This window comes from Pinus tabuliformis, chromosome 7 (assembly GCF_031772625.1).
Source record: "Pinus tabuliformis cultivar Carrire ecotype Pingquan chromosome 7, CPIR1, whole genome shotgun sequence".
In the NCBI taxonomy this organism is placed as follows: Eukaryota; Viridiplantae; Streptophyta; class Pinopsida; order Pinales; family Pinaceae; genus Pinus; species Pinus tabuliformis.
This window is the reverse complement of record NC_142293.1, coordinates 245,380,015-245,403,676: the sequence shown is the minus strand read 5'-3', so window position 1 is coordinate 245,403,676 and position 23,662 is coordinate 245,380,015. Positions and strand designations below refer to the sequence as shown.

General features: G+C 39.0%; 1 pseudogene; it reads right to left on the bottom strand.

Moving 5' to 3' along the window:
• Positions 1–3,809: 3,809 nt before the first annotated feature.
• LOC149246768 (protein SEH1 pseudogene) overlaps positions 3,810–23,662 on the bottom strand; it is a 33,511-nt pseudogene continuing 13,658 nt past the window's right edge.

Genomic DNA, 23,662 nt, shown 5'->3' with positions numbered 1-23,662 from the left:
ATCTTAAACAAGTACTAATTGTTATTTTCAGTAAAAAATGTTATTTGTATTTTGAATATATTTTCTCGTTAATTATTATTATTTTTTCAATAAAATTTGTTATTTGTTATGTTGTTATAGTATAATTTGTTTTTCTATCCTTATTTTAAAAAATATTTGACTTATTATAACACTAAAAGTGTAAACAAACATAAAATAAGGTTCTACTTAATAACATTCCACCACTCCAATAGAGTTGGACGTCTAGACATTCACTATAGTTAAAGTGAAAAAAAAAAAAATTGCCTTTTTCATATTTCCTCTCTTATTATATGTTATCATATGGGTTGATGGCATGGTCAATTGCAATCAGCTCATTCTAGATTTGACTATCCACTTGGTAATAGTTGACCAGTTTCGTTTGTCCCTTAGAACCAAAATTTAGAAACAAATCAATATATATAAATTAGTTGTCATATATTTTTCTGGACGTTGATTAGATAGAAAAACTAAATCCTTGTTTCTAGGAATCCCATGCATTAAATTGGTCTATAATATTATTGTCTATAATATCAGTACAATTTCTCTGGCAATTAGAGTCCTAGACCGCCCTGTAAAGTCTTGCAAGTGCCACGACGTTCCAACATGCCCTCTTTGTTATTTAGCATGTGTCACTTCTTACTAATCATTTGTAATGTTGCATGTGTTCCACTTGTTGGAGAGGACTTAGCTCCTATACTTTCACTTTGTAACTTTTTGACATGTATAGTAAAAATGTCTAACCACACCACTATATTAAATGATCTAATACCTGTTTAATGTATTTTGAACGTTGACTATTTGTATAAACAAAGGCCAAAGGCACATGAAGCTTTCCATGGGATTTCACATGAAAATCATTTAGTTTCAAATTCAGAGTTACATGCAGGAAAATTTGAACAGGTGCCATGTTGTATTGATCATGTAACAAATTTTGTAGGCTCAAATCAATATTAAGTCACTTTGTTTGAACAAGAGAGGGCAAGAGGACGTAAAACTTAATACACAAGTGGAACTCATTTGAACTTGTGAGTGGGACTGGAAATCAGACTAGGAGGTCTGGTATACTCGAATGCTTGTATACCATGTACTTTGCAGGTTGCAGCGTCTCATCATAAATACACTTTTATTGACCATGAGGTAGTTACTTTGTTCCTTTTTCCAAATGTTGCTCTAAATTCTCTTTACAACTGAGATTTATGGAATATAAATTGTGTTTTCTTGGTACCTTGTAGATGAATCAATATCTAACCTAAATACATGTATACAATTAGAATTCCAACGTTGTCTATAGCATTGAATCTAATGTGATTAAGGTAGGTGACTATCCTGAGGACAATTATTGTTGTCTTTTTTTAATGTTTTTGTTATGATGATTGATTTTTATACATGGTTTCTATTGCTGCAACTATGTAGTAAGAATATTACCATATGATTTACAACCAACAATAAATCATTTTTAATGTTCTTGTTTATGATCATTGAGTGTTATACATAATTTTTGTTGTTGTCATTATGCAATAGAATTATTACCATAAGATAATAAAAACCAGAAATATCTGTTATAATTTTGGTTTCTGTATTTCTACTCATTGTTTACAAAGAAAATACATGGCAATAGTATGCTTCTTTTGTTGTTTAGCAAGAAAATATATGGCAATAGAATGCCATTTTTCTTTCAAGGAATTTTATGGTAATAGAATGCGGTTTGTGTTAGAGACCAGTAGGGATTTTTTCAAGATTGTGTTTTTATTTTTGGAGAATTTAGAGTAAATTTATTTGTGAACTTTCTTATTCTAGTCTATGTTTCTTAGACACTTATTTATTTATTTTTAAAATGAAAATCCATCAAATATGTAGAGAAAATTGGAATTGCATGAGCATTTCAGAGGACAAAAATGAAACATTCCCCTACCCACTGGAAGACCATCTCTATGTTTCCAAAAAAATATCCATTTTGAAAATTCAATTCCTCTGCCTATAAAACTAGAAGAGCCACTATAATCAACTTTGTTCCCACTAGAAGACTATCTCCATATATGCTCTGAACTAGCAACTGTTGCTAGGTTGGGTGGCTTATTTTCCTCTTGCAAAGTTAATTACGTAATGATGCCATTCTATAAGGAGGAAATGGCAACTAATATGATTGCATGTTGCATACTCCTTCCATCCTACTGAATCACTCACTTGGCCTCAAAAAAAACTTGTTTCCAGTGATGTGAAGCAATAAAGACATAAAAAAAATTTCGATGCAAGTGACTCAAATGTAAGCAACAACTATATACATGTAAATCATGCTTTGGAAATTTATTATCTGCGATAGGTAGAGCTTGTGGGTCTCTATAAACAGTCGGTTGAACAATAATGGAAAGAACGATAATTGAAAAATCTATTGTAGTTCTTATACCTTGATAGCCATCAAAATTCTACAACAATTTAGTTTGCTCAACAAACTAAAAAATGAAAGAAAATTGGTAACCTTGCAGAGATTTCCCTGTTTAAAACTGAATCCCTTTTAAATATGTTCAATTGAAGCCACATCTATTAGCCAATATATAAACTTGGATGTTCAAGTGAAACCACATCTATTAGCATAATTCTTTTAAAGAAAACTTTGTGAAAAAATTTAAAGATTCATAGCGTAGATCTGAGTATGATTATGTTTCAAAGTATATATTCATGCAAAAAAAATTAAAGAAAACTTTGTAGAAAATTTTAAAGATTCATAACATAGATCTAAGTATGATTATGTTTCAAAGTAGATATTCATGCAAAAATCTTTTAAAGAAAAGTGTGTGGAAAAATTTAAAGTTTTGTAGCATTTTTATAATAAATTTACTCTGTAAGTCAGTCCTATATACTTGTAGAATCATATAAATATTTAATTTCAATTAGTGTAGATCAGTATCTAAAGTTTGATCAGAAGGATTTTAAGTAATAATTTTTTTAGCTTGAGCTTAATTAGACTGTAGATGTAGATTATCTGAGAGTTCAATCATAAAGTCAATGAATGACTCTGAAAATCTAATCATGAATATGTTAAATTATGGTGAATTTACAAAAGAGGCAGCTGCACTTATGGAGTCCGAAGAAGCATTATCAGGGAAGCTGGAGATATACCTGGCTGATCTCTTAGATTATCGCAGTGTTTTTGGAAACATCAATGGTTGCTCCGAAGTTTTCCACATCCCTACGCCCTATGATCATCTTGATAGATTGCAGGGGTATCTGATATGAATTAGTTTATGAATTTAAGGTTTCTCGGACAATTTATGGCGAAAGCAAGGGTTTCATAATGTTTTAATGGGCGTTGTAGTTTGATAGCATAGACTACAAGCTTTGAAGCCCATTGAATGTGGTGGAAACATGCTTTTTCATAGAGAATGTGAAGCATTTGGTGTTCGATTCCTCTGTATTGGGACTTGTTTACGAGAGGAGGACTAGAAATCTTGGTGATGGTGAAATTATGGATGAGAAGTGTTGGACCAATCTTGAATTTTGTCGTGAAAGGAAGGAAATTTCATTAACTTTCATATTTTTGTAAATCTAATTTGTCATTAATTCTGTAAATATAATTTGTCCTAAATTTTGGAAAACTCATGGTCATGGTCAAACGTATGGTGTATTTGTGTAGTTGTGGTCTCCATTAGAAAATACTAGAGAAAGTTGTATGGGCCCTCGGAAATGACAGGGCCTTAATCTAGTAGTCAGAAGGGTCTCTATTTCTAGGTTAAAACAATTCAATATTCATGGTACAAGGACATCATAATAATGTATCTTTGCTTATTCCTTTAATTGCTTTCTATAACTGCCACTTCCTTCCATACTCCACTTGTATTTGACTTCCACATACGCAAAACACCATCACTTCCTGATGTTTCTAATGTCATGCCACCCATATCCCAATCCAATTTCCATACCCCACCATATTTCCCTGATAGAAAAGCAACTATGTTCAGTAAGGGATTTTCATTTGTGTTTGAATCGAGCTCAATGTGCGATATAGAGACTCATTTTCTTCTAGCAATAACTATTAGTTCATATGGCCTACCAATATTAGGTGCCCATAAAGTAGCGTATACTTGGTCTCCATCTTCACGAGGGGTTACTAACTCTGCAATTGGATGCCAATGCTAATGAACATCTATAAACTCTGAAATTTTTACTGTTGTAGATTCGAGTTGAAGCCTAAAATAAATGCATGTTGTTTAATAGCATTGGCGTGGGGCTTCCAAGCAATGGAGGCTGTCAAACATGAACATTTTCCAAATCTCTCAACTACATGACTTATGTTTTGAAATTCTACCCAAAGTTGCCATTGCTTTAAGTCTAATGAGTCAAGTGATTCATAGATATTTACATGGCCATCAACATATGAAACCACCAATTTCAATCCCAAAAAACAAACACCAAATTGAATATCCAATGTCACCATTGGTCCATCTTGAAACTTATAACACAACCTCCATTTACATGATTCATAATTTTCTTCCACTTCCTCCCAGAGTGAAATAGTCCCATCAATACTACAAGAAGCAATGATGTCTCCATACTCAAGAGGATCCCATACTATCTTTACCAGGCTACTAGTGTGTGCCTTCCATCTAGAGGTGCAAGTAAATTGTGAATATCTAGCCTTGTGAGAGTAGAAGATATGGACGAAACCCTCTACATGCCCCCCACCATTCTTCCTCTGTTGTAATTCCATCCATTACAGTAAACGCCTTCCTCCACTGACACTAATTTTTTTCCATTTATGTTCTCTTTTCGGACAGATTACCTCGAAACAGTTGAATGTTTATAATCTTGTATGCTTACTGTCAGCGTAGGATCAAAATAACATGGGCATTTTGGAAGAGCCAATTTTGATTTGGAAAAATAGGTCGTCTAGACTTTTCTCGACTCAGAGCCAGATGACACCTATTTTTTTCCTCAATCGGAAGGGTATCTATGTGAGTGATGAGTGTATACTAGGATGTTGTTCCTCGACATGACTCAATAGCACTCGAAATCGCTGGGAGAATGAAAGGAATAGGTCAAATTTTGCTTGCCATTGGTTGGGGTGAACAGTGTCTGCTCAACCCAAGCCTGCAGAGAAAATACCTTTCGGTGTAAAGACCACTTTTTCATATATATATGTTATATGAAAATTTAACCCTTTTTTACTACTTATAAATTACCTTTTTTATTGCTTATAAACTAAATGAAATATTTTTTAATGTCTTAATTCTAAGGAATCAATGTAATAGTTATCTTCAATATCATTAAAAAGGTTTGAAAACCTAAAGTTGAAAATGGACTAGAAGAAATATTATGGATTAAGTAAGATGTACTAAAACATCATACAAAGTATATTTCTAATCTTTTTTTCTTTTTCTTTTTCCTTTTTACTAAAGGCATTGATGATTGGGTCGGTCTCATACTCACATGATACGGGGTTAATTGCAATCATTACCACTCTAACCTCTAGGTGAACCACGTCGCCCCCAACATGCAACCCATGGGGAAACTCGGGAGATTTAAACTTGGTATCTCATGGTACATAATACTTCAATTTCATGGCCATCACTAATTAAATTTCCCCCAAGTGATACAGAAGCATCTCAATTTCCAAGTCATTTTTAAAAAATCAAGCTTTTTGGAGACAAATATCCAATGGGACTTTTGACATGGAGAAGGAATTGTGTACATAATTTTAGTTTTCTAATTATCGTAGAAGGCATAAGAGATTTATGGATTGATTCTAGGGATAGATTGAGTGATTATGCCCCAACGAATGTGAAATTAGGCGATAGTTACAAATAAGAAGATAAATTTCTGAATTAGATTGTATGTACAGAGTTTTGATGAATGAAAGTAAATGGAAGCATCCTTATGCTTATAATTGTCTTTGTTTGCATGTGTGAATGGAGAACTCCTTGCACATGTCTGTAATATGGAATTAAGCAGGGTTTCAATTGTGTGTGATTACTAAAGCTAATGATAGATTTATGTGTAAATTTGTCATACAAATGATATTATTCATGTTTTAAGGGTGAGATATAATATCAAACACAATGATCTGAGAAGAACCTGTTGTAGATATAATTAATCTATGTTGTAAGAAAGAAGGAGAATGAAAGGGGTGAGATTTTGTTAAGGAAAAATTGGGTAGAACATACAAAGACATGACCCTTCATATTCCAATTGTAGAGGTCAGGAGGGACTTAGAAGAAGTTTGTAGAAGTCAGTGTAGACTTAGAGTGAATCTATGAATTTACTGTGTGTCGAGAAGGTGGAGGGTTGAAACCTTCATGAAATTTGTGCAAAAATTGTAGTCATATTAGAATCCTAATAAAAAAGCTACCAAAAAATTTAAGTGTTTGATGTCAAGTTAAATACCAAACGTTGTTGTTCTTCAAACATTGGTGTTCATCCAATGTTGTTGTTCATCCTTGAAATTCTCGTAACCATTGTGTAAAAGTTATGGAAATGGGACAAAATGTAAACTTCTATTACCACAACTAAGCAGTAACATTCCAAAGCAAATTTAGATTTTCCTACATTACCAAAAAGAAACTTATATTTCCAACATTTTTACTTAAATGTTGTTATAGCTCTGATACCACTTGTTATAGATCTAATATGAAAATATAAGACAATGAAAATATACCCAGAAACAATAAGATAGAAATAGATAAAAATGCTTCACTTTATTGATATCAAAACCCTTAAGGTAGGGCAACACCATACATTCACTCCTTAAGGAAGGATAACACTCCACAAGCCATATGCCTGTTCATACAATATTCCTTGACATCCCTCAATGTGGAGTCTCTAGCCTCTATATAGGCCTCATACATACAATACCATGGGTCATTACCATGGTTCCCTCAATACCATCTATCTAATACCATGGGCTTATTACATTATTGCTAACTAGTTGTGGTCCCTTACATGATACGGGTTAACCACCTTATTTATTACTATTACCCATATCATTATTATTCCATTTGGTACCTCCCTTTGTACCCCATATTATCCCCCCTAGGTATACTACATTCCACCCCCCTTAACATATTTCGTCCTCGAAACATGGGAAGAACACAAATAATAAGATCTACTCAAAAGAGTAGTCCATTGGTACCATGCACGTGCATCTAGCCATCTAAGAGAAAGGTGAACCCTAGATCCAGTTGGTGCCTCGCTCGCTTGAGATGGAAGTTGACCGTGGCAGCTCTTCTGTGTTGATGTGTAGAGGGTGGATCGTCGCTCCTCTCTATCTATCATGTGGGGGTTGTTGTCCTTCTGGCTAATTCGTTGCCATCTTGTTGGTTGTTTTCTTGCGTTGAGGTGATGTGGGTGGTGATATGCTAAAGTTTTAACCAACAATGGAGCCTGAGTGGTATCTGGTACATGTTGTGGTGCCTGCTGTTGTTTCTTATCTTCCAATATTACTTCAACCACTGAGTCCTCATCTGATGTATCAGTACCTGTAACCTTTTCTGCTTCAACCTTCGTTTGTGTTTGATTTTCGATCATCAAAGGCTCATCATCTGATATGTCAGTCCCTGGAACATCTTCTGCTTCAACCTCCTTGGACTCTACCTGTTTATTGATGGAAATATCTTGTAATGTAATTTTCTTCTTTTTATACCAGAGCTTCAAGAATTTCTTCTGTACATTAATATTGATAGTACCCACGGATTCCATCCAAGGATATCCCAAAACAAAATCTATGTTATCCATATCTAAAGTATAAAAATCACCATGCAACACATACTTATCCATAGAAAGCTTCAAATCCTTATAAACTTGCACATCCTCATCATTAACTGTGTGTTTTCAATGTGTTTGGCTGGAACTTGCAATTTTTTTGCCAAATTAACATTGATAAAATTATGCTTGCAGCTAGGATTTATAAACACAATGATTTTCTCCTTCTGAATCAATCCATGAACCTTCAATAAGGAGATACCAGTAGGAAATAACCCCACATGTTTCTCATTATCTTATTTTCTGGCATGAGACCATCTGTCTAAAAGTAATTTTTCAAATTCTTCATTGGGCAAGTTGGAACACTTCTTTTGGTTAAGTAATCCCCACCATGTGGCCGCCTCATCTTCAAAATTACCCACTACAAAAAATCTCCAATGATGTTCCCATAATGACTTTTTTGCTTTTATGTATTCTTCAATAGTAGGACCATTATCTTTTCCTGTAAAACTTTGAACCACCATGAAGAGGGTTTGGAAAAATTCACTTACTTGGCGAAAATTTGAAATGGCCACAATTCCATCAATATTGCTCAGAATCCCTATTATGACCTGTTTTCGGAAATAGAAAAACCATTCTACATCTTCTCATGTGGTAGAAATCCCGATCTGGGCACTAGAATTTCCTATTCGCGCTGCAACTGTCCCACCATCACAAAAATTTGCTAAAAAAATAGCTGATTTAAATCAACAATATCTCCCTCATTCGGACTCTGATTCGACTGTTTTTTCTTTTTTGAAATTGGGTATTTTTCCACAAATAATCCAGATCTGCAATTATATTCTGCAGATTTTGCACCAGAACGTACAAATCTACGCCACAAACTTGCTGCCCCAAAAAATGTCTGCAACAACACTAATTTTTAAATCAGCGATATCTCCTTCATCCGGACTCCGATTCGGCCGATTTTTTTTTTTCAAACTGAGTATTTTTTCACCAAAAACCCAGATCTGCAATTATATTTTGCAGATTTTGCCCCAAAGCATACAGATCTGATCTGCAAATTCGCCACCCCGAAAAATGTCTGTAACCCAACTGATTTTTAAATCATCAATATCTCCCTCATTCGGACTCCGATTCGGCCGATTTTTTTTTGAACTTTGGTATTTTTTCACAAAGAATCTAGATCTGCAATTAGATTTTGCAAATTTTGCCCCAAATCATACATATTTGATCTACAAATTCGTTGTTCTAAAAAATTTCTGCAACACCACTGATTTTTAGCTTCGATACCACTTGTTATAGCTCTGATACCACTTGTTATAGATCTGATATGAAAATATAAGACAATGCAAATATACCCAGAAATAATAAGATAGAAATATATAAAAATGCTTCACTTTATTGATATCAAAACCCTTAAGGTAGGGCAACACCATACATTCACTCTTTAAGGAAGGAGAACACTCCACAAGCCATATGCCTGTTCATACAATATTCCTTGACATCCCTCAATGTGGAGTCTCTAGCCTCTATATAGGCCTCATACATACAATACCATGGGTCATTACCATGGTTCTCTCAATACCATCTATCTAATACCATGGGCTTATTACATTATTTCTAACTACTTGTGGTCCCTTACATGATACGAGTTAACCACTTTATTTATTACTATTGCCCATCCCATTATTATTCCATTGGGTACCTCCCTTTGTACCCCATATTATCCCCCCTAGGTATACTACAAATGTAACATAAAAATAATGTTAGGATATTCCGATACATAGGAAATAGTTAAGTATAACTTGGTCTAGTATAGAGTTAGGTAAAGTGTGTTTCTTTACTATGTACATTTTGTAACTTATAATCCGACGGTCACGATATGTAGTGATCCGACGGTTCATTCTCTCCTCGGTATTACCGACACTTGATCCGTGGCTTAACACCCGATTGGTCCATGATCTATATTTAAAGAGCATGGAGGGTCATTTTTAGGTTAACCGTCCATGAGAGAAGCTTATGTAATTTTTCATTCTTTTATTAATAAATTGCCTGAAGTGGCCGCGTTGGCTCAGGCCGTGGACTGTTTCCCTCTTTGAGGGTTTTAACCACGTCAAAAGTACTGGTGTATTGATCTGTGATCTATTTGTGAGCGGTGTCCTTTGGTGTTCTGTCTGAGGAACTTACCCTGTAAATTCCTACATGGTATCAGAGCCAAGTTGAGGGTCGCGTCTGTTGGTGATCCAAATCTGAAGCCGATAGAACTGCATCCGACTGTCGTTTTCTAGATCTACTGTTTCTGACTGCTTTCGGGCCGAGAGGACTGCTCTATTGTGTTGGGAGCATCTGTTCCAGTGAGGAACCCCTTTCGTTTCATGCGAAAAATTTTCCGGTAGCCCTAGCTACGTCATTTTTAGGATCTGGAGGTATACAGTGTTTATTTGCAGTTTACAATTATTTTCTCTCTGTTTATTTTGGTTTCGGTTTATTTAGCCTTTTTTTATTACTGGATCTATACCTTTCATTTCTGTGTATGCTCTTTGCCCCACGACTTTGTGCGATCTGGGAAAATCAGAAATAGAAAGGAATGATTTTTCTCATGCGTATGCTGTTTTCCGCTGCGCCTTAGTGTGATCTCGGAAAATCAGAAACATTGAGAAAAATATTTAGTTTCCGGCTAAAGCTAGCTTCGAGCCGCAAGGTTTGTTTTTTTTTTGTATGTCCGTGTTGGGTTTTTTGTTTTTTGTTTTGTAGGAAAAAAGAGCTTTCTCAAAGCAAGCACACAACCCAAAGCTTCAACCCCCCCCTCTCTCTCTCTCTCTCTCTCTCTCTCAAACTTTTTGTATAGCTCACTTGGTCCAAAGCTAATTTATGAGAGTAGAGGTCTTGAGTTCAAGTCTCCTTTTTGTGGGGGTGGATTTTTCATTTCCGCACATTCCCGCACTTCGTCGGCGACTTCATCAAATTTTCTTCAAAAAGCCATAACTTCTTCATCCGGAAGCCGTTTTCAGAACCATTTTTTTTGAAACGGCCTAATTTTTCAAGATATTTCCATTGGAACACTTAGTTTCAACATCTATAGCTTCAGTTTCTGTTAAAATGGAAAGTCCATGCCAAGTTATTCTTGACAGCACCAACTACTTCCAATGGTGGTCCTACATTGTGGATTTACTTAGAAGTAAAGGTCTCTACAGAATAGCCACAGGCCAAGAAACCAAACCGAAAGATGAAGATAAGGCAGCTAAATGGGAAAATAGGCAATATCAAGCACGTGGGTTGATAGGGATGTCTATTTCTCCAAATCTTAGATTCCATATTGCAGAACTTGATGCTCCTGATGAAGCAATGAAACAGATTACTAAAGTCTTTGGAATTAAAAATGAACTTAGAGCCCATCAACTTGAAAATGAGTTGCTTACATTGGACCCCAATAATTTTTCTTGCATTGAAGATTTTCTGTCCAAGTTCAAGACCCTTAGACTTCTCTTGGAAGGTGTTAAGGTTAAGAAAGAAGATAGTAACCTTATATATTCCATTCTTACTAAGTTGGGACCAGCCTACTCTGTGTTTGTTTCCACCTTCCATTCTACAAGAGAAGCCTTCATTTCTCAAGGACAAGACTACAAGTCCCCTTCCTTTGATTCTTTTTGTGATTCTTTAATAAGAGAACAAGAAAAACTCTTACACCTTGGTCTTCTTAATCTTGGAAACTCTTCTAAGAAAGCGTTAGCCGCCCAGTAGCAACCAAATCCAAAGAATCCTAAGAAGTTGTATCCTAAAAAGAATGGTCCTAAAACAAACAAGGGTCCTAAGCAATTTCAGCCTCAAAATGAAAAATCATTTCAACAAAATGATAAGACAAATAAAAACAAAGGGAAGAAGACTGATAGACATTGCAACTTTTGTAATCGAGATGGCCACTTAGAATCCAAATGCTTTAAGAAGATGGAAGCCTTGGAAGCAGCAATGAAGAAGCATAACATCCATTTGGAGCACTCTTCAACTTCAACTTCATCTTCAGGAATGGCACTTTCTGCATGTGGTTGTCAAGCATCTCGGTCTGGCTATGCACTAAATGTATCTTCTTCTTCTCATTCTCATGAGTGGCTCATTGATTATGGAGCTTCTTATCACATGGCCAAAAACAAAGCCGTGTTTTCTTCTTTAAATGATTGTAACACAAAAAATATATATGTTGGTGATGATAGATTTCTTAGTGTTGTAGGGACTGGAACTGTTCATATAGACAATGGTCAGTTTAATGATGTATTATGTGTTCCAACCTTATCCTGCAACCTTCTATCTGTATATCAGATAACCTATTCAGGTGAAGGTAAAATCGTTGAATTTTCACCTCACGATGTTGTAATTAAGGACCTAAGAGATCCTAGACAGATTTTAGCTACTGGCATTGCTGATGATTCTACAAGGTTGTATAAGTTTCACAACTTTGGGTCGTCAAATCTTCCCTCAGTATTTGTTGCTCATAATGATGAAGTGAGCAAACTTTGGCATGAGCGATTTGGTCACTTAAACTATCGCTCTCTTCAGAATCTATGTAAAGAAAATATGGTGACAGGTCTTCCAATGGTATCTTGCAGAGATGGTGTTTGTTCCGGATGTGTACTCGGAAAACATCATCGGGACAGTTTTGAAAAACGTGCCTCTTGGCACGCCTCAGCCCCTTTATAGCTTTTGCATAGTGATTTATGTGGTCCACTTCCAGTTGTTTCCTTCTCTGGCTACAAGTATTTCTTAACTTTCATTGATGATTTCTCCAGACGCAATTGGGTATACTTCTTAAAACTCAAGAGTGAAGTATTTAACATGTTCTTGGCCTTTAAGGGCTTTGTTGAAAAACAATCTGGACATCAAATTCTTAAGCTAAGATCTGATAATGGTGGAGAATATGTTAAAAACAACTTCATCAACTTTTGCACTGAGCATGGAATTCAAATGCAACATACTGTTCCATATACTCCACAACAAAATGGTGTAGCTGAAAAGAAGAATCGCACCTTAAAGGAAATGGCTAATTGTATGCTTCAATCTAAAGGACTTAGTCTTAATTATTGGGCAGAAGCAATTAACTATGCAAATTACATAATAAATCGCACTCCTACTAAGGTTTTAAAGAATATCACTCCAGAAGAAGCATGGAGCTTAATTAAACCAAATGTGAGTCACTTTCGTGTTTTTGGAAGTGAAGCATGGGCCCATATTCCAGATGAGAAACATAAAGCTTTAGAACCTAAGAGTGAAAAATGTATTTTTATTGGATATTCTGAAGATGTCAAAGGACATAGACTTATTCCACTTAAGTCCAAAAATGTTATCATTAGAAGAGATGTAAAGTTTGCTGAAAATATATCGGCCTGTGAGCCTAGTTCGGTGGATGTGCCACCTCTCCCTATCTCTTCTACTTTTGAAAATATTTCTTCTTCAGATGATGAAAGCAAGGATGAAAATCCTCCCCCACCTTCTCAGGATCCTCCTTTAGCTCCTCAGCGTCCAAAATGGGTCCGTGCTACTCGGGATGCAACAGGTGATCTTGCTGGTGATCCTACAGATCAGCGACGTACACATTCTCAGTTTGATAGAGCCTCTTCTTTACTGGCTCAAGCTTCAGTAAATCATGATCCTGACACCTTTACAGAAGCTTCAGGCCATCTAGATTGGGAAGCAGCAAGAATGAAGAATATCATTCATTATTGGCAAATGATACATGGGATCTTGTTCCTCTACCAAAGGGACGAAAACTTGTTAGATGCAAATGGGTTTATAGAACCAAGTATGGACCAGATGGGAAAGTTGATAAACATAAAGCTCGTCTTGTTGCTAAGGGTTTTTCACAAGTCGAAGGCATTGACTACACTGAAACCTTCTCCCCTATTGCCAAAATGAACTCTATCTGCCTTGTTCTTTCCCTTGCTGCCTCTTTCAAATGGGAAGTCCATTAGATGGATGTTAAATCTGCCTTCTTGCATGGGGACTTGCATGAAGAAATCTATATGGAACAACCTATTGGCTTTATACAAACAGACTCCAGCCTTGTATGTCAGCTTAAGAAATCCCTTTATGGTCTCAAGCAAGCTCCTCGAACTTCGTATGCCAAAATGGATAACTTTCTTTTAGAAAATGGCTTTTCTAGGTGTCATTTTGACAATACTGTCTACACCAAGAAAGTGGGCAAGTCTCTTATCATTCTTATTCTTTATGTTGATGATCTTATCCTGACTGGTAGTGATCCCAACCTTATAAACCATGTGAAGACTAGCCTTAAAAGGAAGTTTGAAATGACAGACTTAGGACACTTACATTATTTTCTTGGTCTTCAAGTCTTGCAATCCAAGGAAGGTATTTCCCTTTCCCAGTCCAAGTATGCCTGCGATATTCTATGCCATTTTCACATGGAAGACTATAAGCCAGCCCCTTCTCCCTTTCAGTCTGGAGTCAAGCTTTCAGTCACTTGTACTTCTCCTGAAGTTGATGCTACCTTATACCGTCAACTTGTAGGAAAACTTTTGTATCTAACCCATACTCGTCCTGACCTTTCCTTTGCTGTTGGCCTTGTTGCTCGGTTTATGCAAAACCCACGTGAAAGTCATTGGAAAGCAGCTAAAAGAATACTTCGTTATGTTTGAGGTACAATTCAGTTTGGGATTCATTACAGTGCCGAAGCATCTCCTCTATTGGTTGGTTTCACTGATTCCGATTGGGCTAGTGACCTTGATGATCGGAAGTCTACTGCAGGTTATGTGTTCACTCTTGGTTCAGGACCTATTACATGGGCTTGCAAGAAACAAGGTGCCATTTTTCTTTCTTCAACAGAAGCAGAGTATCGTGGTGCCGTAGAAGCTAGTAAGGAAGCCTTGTGGCTTCGTCAGATCCTGTCAGAGTTTGGCTTTCAGCAGCAGCATTCGACTACACTTTGGTGTGATAATCAAAGTGCCATTCAGCTATGCAAAGATCCAGTCCAACATCAGTGCAGCAAACAAATTGAACTGCACATGCACTTCATCAGAAAGCTCATTCACGACCATGTTCTTTAAGTGCAATATTGTTCAACAGATGATCAAGTTGCAGACATCTTTACAAAGGCTCTCACAGAGGCGAAGTTCACTAAACTTCAATTTATGGTTGGAGTTAAGGAAGTTGTCACTAAGGGGGGATAGGCTCTAGTGCCTCCTTCCTTCTCCTATTGTGTCATATTTGTAAATCCTTCAATCCTATCCCAAGTTGTTCTTAAGGGGGGATGTTAGGATATTCCAACACATAGGAAATAGTTAAGTATAACTTGGTCTAGTATAGAGTTAGGTAAAGTGTGTTTCTTTACTATGTACATTTTGTAACTTACAATCCGATGGTCACAATATGTAGTGATTCGATGGTTCATTCTCTCCTCGGTATTACCGACACTTGATCCGTGGCTTAACACCCAATTGGTCCATGATCTCTATTTAAAGAGCATGGAGGGTCATTTGTAGGTTAACCATCCATGAGAGAAGCTTATGTAAATTTTCATTCTTTTATTAATAAATTGCCTGAAGTGGCCGCGTTGGCTTAGGCCGTGGACTGTTTCCCTCTTTGAGGGTTTTAACCACGTCAAAAGTACTGGTGTATTGATCTGTGATCTGTTTGTGAGCGGTGTCCTTTGGTGTTCTGTCTGAGGAACTTACCCTGTAAATTCCTACAAATAATATATGATATTTCTTAATACATAAATTAAAAATAAAATTTCAATTGTAATTAAATAAATAAGATGTACTAAAACACTATAACATATATTTTCAATCATTTTACTTAGATGTCCCATGGACATTTTGTTTTCTTGTTTTAAATAATGTATACAATCTTTCTTAATAGATGAATGCCAAATAAAAATAAAATATTCATTATAGTAATTAAAATTTATAACAATAATAAAAAATAAAACAAAATAATATAATTTAATTTAACAACATGAATGCTTGATTTCAAAAAATTGTGATCCCATTGATATATAGAATAATAACTTGTATTGATATTATATAATAATATGATCCGGATTTAAACAAGAATGCAACAAATTACAAGGATAACCAAAAATACAGATATGCAGCAGAAATAATACTTCATTTCATTAATGTAAAATACTGAAATATGGTTACAAACAGAAATGGAAATAAACCAGCTAGGGCAATAGTAGCTTATCTCTGAGAAGAGATGTGGTGGCTATTGGTGAGCTCCAGTATTGTAGCAATAATGCTACAACTCCTGGGGCTTCCTGTCTCTTAATTTTATCAACCCGGTAGTTCGTACAAACTTGGAAGCGACGGTGCTGTATGCACAAGTACTAGCCCTTGTCGCAGCTGTCACTTGGTCAGCTGGCACAAGTCCGCTAGGGCTTAAGCCAACTTCTATAGGCTCACAGAAGAAGCTTTATCAATGATGGACGAAAGCTAACTCAAAGGAAGGCTACTCTACTTGACAAACTGAATCAAAAGCAATTTAAAGCATGTAAATCTATGAAACCCTAATTTAACTAGTCTATCCTCTATAATGCAAAGAATGTGGATGCAACTCTTATGAATGCTGTCATTACCTCTAAAAAGTGTAAATGCATGGGTCTAAGCTACTTGCATCATGAGAAATGTGTTTTTGTGTTTTTCCTTTACGTGTGTGGAATGAGTGTGAACTTGGCCTAATTAGGGTTTGATTGTGCAGGTGGGATGTAGAAGGAAGGAAAGTGTGGGACAGGTTGGGGAGGCTAGGAAAGGTCCCTAGGGATCCTTAGCACCCATCCACAGAGGTCCCTCACATTCAGAAGCTCGGCAACGAAGTGAGTGGCCTCCTACAGGAAGGCTGCAGGGGATCCTACAGGATACTCTGTTTTCTACAAGATGTCTACAAATGGCTACAGGATGTCCTACTGTGAGTGGTTGGAGTGATGGAGGAGAAATGGAATGGTGTGGGAGGCTAAGGGAGATGGAGATGGACCTGATGATGTCTCAGGAAATGGAAAGTCAGACGAAGGAAGGGTGCATGCAATGGGTTGATGTTTTGGAAAGGTGGAATCAACGAGAGTGCAGGAGATGGAGCTGTACGTGAAATGATAGAGTTGGAGGGCAAGTGAGTGAGATAGAAGGTGAATAGAACTTGCAGGTGGATGGAGAAAACGACGAAGGAAGTGGCTTGAGAAAGAGCAGTGTAAATGAAACAAATGACCTGTGCATCAAAACAAGAAATTCATTAACCTATTATGCCATGAAACCTATAAATCCGAAATGGAAAACAAGAAATGAAACTAATGCGTGAGAGTGCAGTATGGATCAATGTCGAGAATGTATGAATGGATCTTCAATACAAACGTTCATGTGGCAGCTTGCGTGGAGATGAAACGACTGCTGTTCTTTTTGGTGGCTGATCATGGTCTACACCCCAATCCCAAATAGTGAGATGGCAGTGAACCTTTACAACCTGTTTTTGTTAGAGCTCCAAGAGATTTATTCTACCAACCTATCAAACTTGAATACTGAAAGCAAAGCATCATACCAGTCCTATCTATGCTAATGAAAACAATTAAACTAACAAGCTGGAAATCCGAATTGCATAGGAAACTAAACAAACTCAAGTGCTGGAACTAATGGTAAATGCATTACAACACTGAGGAGGTCTATGGCTCTCAGGTTGGGCCCTAACCTGAGAGCTATAGCTCCTTGAGAAAACTCAGAACTAACTCAAAAGTGGCCTTCTTTATTCATAATCTGATAACATGCCAAATTGGCTTACAAAAGAGAACGAAACTTGAGCTGTGCTCCAAAATTACAATAGTAATACGAGAGTTTCAACAACCTAAACAAGGCTAAGGCCTCTATACTTATACAAAACGATGCTCCAACAAGTATCCATGATTCTAGGAGCTCGGCTGTTCAATCTATAGTTTAACTGCTGATCCTGTAGGATGATCATAAATGCTATTTCCTGTAGAGCAGTTTTGAACTGCTGTTCCTGTAGAACAACTGGCCGTGTATTAAGCTCGGAGGGAGGATGGAGTGGGGCTCGGAGTTCTTGGTGAGGATCACGAGGAATGTCCCCCAAGACCGTGGACAACCTCTCCTTACGTCAGCAATGCCAACTCGTTGTCTCCTTGCCACCTTTTCGTTGTCTTTTGCTCCCTTTTAATGCCAAAACCTGGAATCACAATGCATTAGCTACGTAGATAAAGTGCCTATCCTTTCTCCTACAAACAACATGAATAAACTAAGAAGTGTATGCATAAACAATAAAAATGAATGGTTTGAGCAAGCAAAATAGGCCAAAAATGAGCCCAAATTGTACCAAAATTGGGGCTCATCATCACCCCCCAGCTGAACCATTTGCTCATCCTTGAGCAACCTTGCCCCTGCTCCTCTAAGGCTTGCACCTCAATTCTTAACTGTTGTTCTTCTTCCTGTAGAACTGTTTTTGGTCCTTTAATATTGGTGGTCAGCTCCTTCTTGCCTTCTTGTTCAGATGTGATGCCCTTGGAGGATAGTCCTGCCTTTGCCTGGAGTTCTTGCAGCTGCAACCGTAGCTTTTGGTTTTCTTTTTGTAGAAGTGCCTGCTGGCAGCTAGCCACATGTTTAGCCATAGTGAACTCACTTCTGACCTCCCTGAGCTGATCTTGTAGAGGGCCTATGTCCCCCACCCCCTTTGATTTGGCAATTTGCATCCAGGTATGGGAGCGGACTCTTTCTTTCTCCAATTCGAAGAATAGAGGTACGGTGAATTTTTGTGGGATGATCTTGCCTGCCTCCAAGAAAGTGTAATATGAATTCAGATTGGGTGAAGGACTAGGTTCAGGTATATGCTCTCTTGCTGTTTCTTGAGGGGGTTCTGCCTCATCCACCCTGGGTGATGAAGGTCCTCCTTCTTCTTTCTGTTCGGTTTCCTGTAGTTGAGCTAAGGTATCCTGTAGGACGTTCTCAGCTTCCTGTAGCCTGGTTTTCTCGTCCAACAGGTCCACTCGGTCTTGCCATGTGCTCTTCTTCGGGCTGCCCTTTTCATAGGTAACTGTGACCTTTGAGGGAGATTTGTCTTTGGGAGAAACAGGGGTGTCCTCAATGACAATTAGGCTGCTAGACTGCTGCTGTGGTTTCCCTGTTTTTATCCGAACACTCCTCCGTGCTTTGAAGTAGAGAGGAGGGTCCCTCTTCCTTTTTCTCTTTGGCTCAGGTGGCGTACTGAGGCCAGCTAATACGGCCGCTACCTCTCTAGCTAAAACATCCACCTTCTGCTTCTCAGATTTTGGTTGTGCATGGCTTCCTGTAGAAGCCTGTTCTTGCACCCTTGTGCTTCCTGTAGACGCTGGTGTCGGGCTTCCTGTAGAAGCCTTGGTCTTTGCTTTTGGGCTTCCTGTAGAAGCCTGCTTTTCCTTTCCTGTAGCGGTAGGTGTCTTCCCTTTTTCTTTTTTTTCTACGGTGGTTTGATCCTTTTGTTTGCTTGCGAGTGCTGGAGAGGTAATTGGGCTGACGTGGCTTTCCCCGACTCTGTCTCTTCTGCTTTTTGACCTTATTTCTCTTGCTGACAGGATGGGGGAGTCAGCTTTTTCTTTAGCCTCTTCTTCCTCAGCCACCTCTTCCTTGTCTTCAGTGCTGGAGGAGCCACTCTCTTCGATCAGCATTTTAATGTCTCCATCTCGTGTCAGATTCCTAAACGACTCCCAGGAGAGGGGAACTTTATATGAGTGCAAGGCATCTTCCACAAGCAATTTTATTAACCCATGATGGGCTATCTAATCAGGGATGCCCTGTCTTAGTTTGGTAGCACACTCCATGAGGGACTGTAGAAGATAATAAGGGATGCTTAGTTTTTGGTCTACAGGATCGTCAATTCCGTGCCTTAACTCAGTGAGGAGCCGGAAATGATATGCATATACTATACTGAACCGGCCTTCACACGTAATATACTTCATTATTTGCAAACTGACTTCATTCCACGGTGGTGTTAGGCTCGTCCTTCTTACCCCATTTTTATCTTCGGTGAATGACTCTTCCGGTGGGAAGAACTCCTTCTTTGCTTGCTGGCTCATCTTCCGCTCTTCTTTGTCCCACGGCAGACCCATGGGCAGCTCTGTAATCCGACTGATATGCTCTGGGGTGAGTTCGAGGCTGAGACCTCTGAAGGTTACCGTGGCCAATGTCTGTGATTTAGGCTGTAGAGCCTGCAAAAATTCCTCGGCTACTTCATCATCGTAGCCCTGTAGTTTATCACAGAAAGGCATCCATTGTGCTCTAGTGAAGAGCTCAACCACTGCCGGGTTTCTCCTTAATGCATTTGAATTAGTGGGCTCTCGCCTGATAAACCCGCCAGGCATGATGAACACAGTGGTTTATACCAGAGGTGGTGGATACACAGGAAATTCGGTCTAAAGACAGAACATGCAATGAATTTTCAGACCACAGTTGATTATACAGCTATCCTGTAGGAGCGATAGTATAGGCACGGCAATCCAATTTTTTTATGACCACACTGTGACTAAAGGCCTTGCCACCTTTAAAAAACAATTGCGGAAGGAGTTGCAGGGTTACCTCTTTTCTGCCACCTTTTTTTACGTGAAGACTTCACCTTCCTGTAGAGCCGCGTTCCTGTAGAAACTGCTTCCTGTAGGACGGCGTTCCTGTAGAAACTGTTCCTGTAGGAGCAGTGCGCAGGCTTCGGGAAGAGCTTTAGTTGGCTGGCGGTCGAGAGGTGCTTTACCAGCGTTCAGGTAGCCGAGAGCTCGGCATATCAATATGCAGAGGTAAGCAGAGGATCTACTCGAGTTTTGAAGTGAGGTTGATGGAGATACACGCTTAATCGAGCCGATTAGATTTTGAATCGGCGCAGCTCGTGGCGCGGGGGTGAGCTGTCCCCGCCGGACCATTGGGTGACGTCACCCATCATCCGCCTGCACATTCGTTTGTTGCCGCATTCATTCCCACAGATCTGCCGCCGCCCTTTTCGGTTAAACTTCACTTCTAGGTTGACGGGACTGATCTTCACGTGCTTGCTGCGTGTTTCTTTCGTCGTGGCTGCCACCTCGTCCTCTGACTATCCCTTTACTAACCGACGTGGCCAATCACTGGCCTTTAGGCCGCTCAACCATTCACCTTTATGCCATGCAAAACAAATCGAAGTAATAATCATGCAGTTTGATGGAGAGAAGGATTAGAACACTTACCTGCGCGCGGCTGCACATGATTTCCAGTTTTTTGAGCGATGGATCTACCTGCCGCATGTGGCTGCACATTCCTGTAGGCTCGTGGTTACAGGATGCTGGCGATGGAGTGAATGGTTCTCCGTTCATGCACCCGTGTTTGATCTCAGATGGCGGTGCTGTGAACGGTCTTCACTTGAGCAGGTTGAACTGTTACAGGATCCCCGCGAGGGGTCTTGTCACCGTTCTTTCTCCTCGGGTGTATGCTGCATGCTGGCGGTTCTGGCTTCTCGATCACGATCCTAGCGCTTCTGATGTATCAACGTGGATGTGGTATGGTTCTCAGTGCCTAGTTTTTCTTTGACAGATGCTTTCTCACGAGAACTGATTACTTTGTTGTGCTGCTGCAGGGATCTTGGTTGCATGGCGACGAGGATGGTGGAGGACGATAATGGCAATGTTCAGGGGTGCCATCATTGGCATGCATGCATTCAATCCACTCCTCAGTCGCTAGATCTTCATTTGAAACACATTTCGGCCATCGTAACCTTCTACAGGAAGTTTCCTGTAGAACACAGAGCTTCCTGTAGAAAATTGGCACTTTCCTGTAGAAGATCCGCGTCTTCCTGTAGGAAGACTGTCTGTTCCTGTAGAAAAACTATATCCTCCTGTAGAAGATCCAAAGCATTATAATAATTGCACATACCTTAAAAAACATTGCTGTTCTTGGAGGTGATGCTGATGACATCCTTTGCTAGCATGATGAAGGCCCCTGGCTTGGAGTGGAGAGGCTTCTTCTCCTCCATAGAACATCTGCATGCAAACCTTTTATGGTGCTGATTGCTTTTTCCTTTTTTTTCTTTTTTCCTCTTTTTTTTTAGAAAGACAATAGGAGCGCCTCAATGAGGTTTTCACCCCTACTGCCTGCCTTGGGCACCTCAGAGAGGTTTTCACCCAAGGATCTTTATTTTTCTCTCTTTTCTTTTTCGAAAGACAATAGGAGCGCCTCAATGAGGTTTTCATCGCTACTGCCTGCCTTGGGCGCCTCAGAGAGGTTTTCACCCAAGGATCTTTATTTTTTTTTTTTCTTTTTTTTTTTTTTTTTTTTTTGTGTTTTAGATCCTTCAGGGTATGCCCAAAGTGGAGGCAGAACCCTTCTCTATGACCAAAACAGATTTCTCCATAGTGTTGATAAACTCTTGTCTTGAGAGAGGTCTTCTATAGATCTTCAATCGGTGCCCATTGACAAGCATGGGAATGGATTCCTCATCAATGGTTCGAATGAGGACAGATCCATTGTCATGGCACTGTTCCACCACATAAGGTCCTAGCCATCTGGTTCTCAACTTCCCCTTGAAATCTTTGAATCTGGAGTCATACAACAAGGCCCAATCTCCCGGCTGAAATTGCTTGTCATGGAGATGTTGGTCATGCCACACCTTCCTCTGAAGTTGAACCACTTCTGAGTGAAGGAGGGCCTGCATGCGGTGCTCATCCAGTCCATTCAGCTGCAATAACCTTTCTTGCTGTGCATGGCTGAGATCTAGGTCCAGCTGAGCTGCCAACCTCAAAGTGTTATACTCAAACTCAATGGACAACAAAGCTTTCTTCCCATAGACCAGCTCATAAGGTGTGAAGCCGGTGGTGGTCTTCCAAGTGGTGTTGTAAGCCCATGTGGCCTCAACTAGGCGATCTGCCCAGTCTTTTCTGCTGCTGCTCACCACTTTGGTCAAGATCCCTTCTAATGCTCTATTGGTGACTTCCACCTGCCCATTTGCTTGAGGATGATAGGGGGTGGAAGTCCTATGCTTGATCTTGTGATGAGCTAGTAGATCTTCAACCAAGTTGGATGTGAACTGGCTCCCTTGATCGGTCACCAGCTCTCTTGGGTAGCCAAACTTGTAGAAGATGTTCTCTCTTAAGAACTCGACCACCTTTTCTTCAGTTGCTGCTTTGATTGCTTTAGTCTCTGCCCACTTTGTCAAGTAGTCAGTACACACTATGATGTAGGATCTCTGCCTCGAAGAGGGATTGATTGGGCCCACAAAGTCCATGCCCCACTTCTCAAATGGCTCGAGAGTCACTTGAGGTTGGAGAGGCATCTCATCCCTTTGGGTCGGTTTCCCCATTCTTTGGCATTGGTCACACTGGCTAACATATCTCCTGACATCTTGATGAAGTGTGGGCCAATAGTAGCCTGCCTGCAGGATCTTGAAGGCAGTTCTCTTTGCTGCAAAATGTCCTCCACAAGGCCCATCATGACAGGTGAGGAGAATGTCAAAGACTTCCTCCTCCCTTACACAACGCCTTAAGATCTGATCGGGGCCAAGCTTGAACAGGTTGCCCCCAATCCATGTAAATGAGGCACTCTTTCTGATGATTTTGCTCTTCTCTTTTGAAGAGAGGTGCGGAGGAAACTGAGCTGAAACAAGGTAGTTTGCTATATCAGCAAACCATGGAGAGAGTACTGAGATAGCAAACAGATGCTCATCAGGCATCTGGTCATCCACCGTCCCATCTTCATCTGTAGACAAATCCAATCTAGACAAGAAGTCAGCAACAACATTTTCTTTTCCTGGTTTATCAACAATGGTTAGATCAAACTGCTGCAATAAAAGTAACCATCTAATAATACGAGCATTCACATCTAGTTTATTCATCAAATATCTAATAGCAGCATGGTCAGTATGTACAAATGTTTGATATCCGGTAATGTAATGACGGAACTTGTTTAGTGCATGGACTATAGCTAAGAACTCTTTCTCGGTTACAGTGTAATTCAGCTCA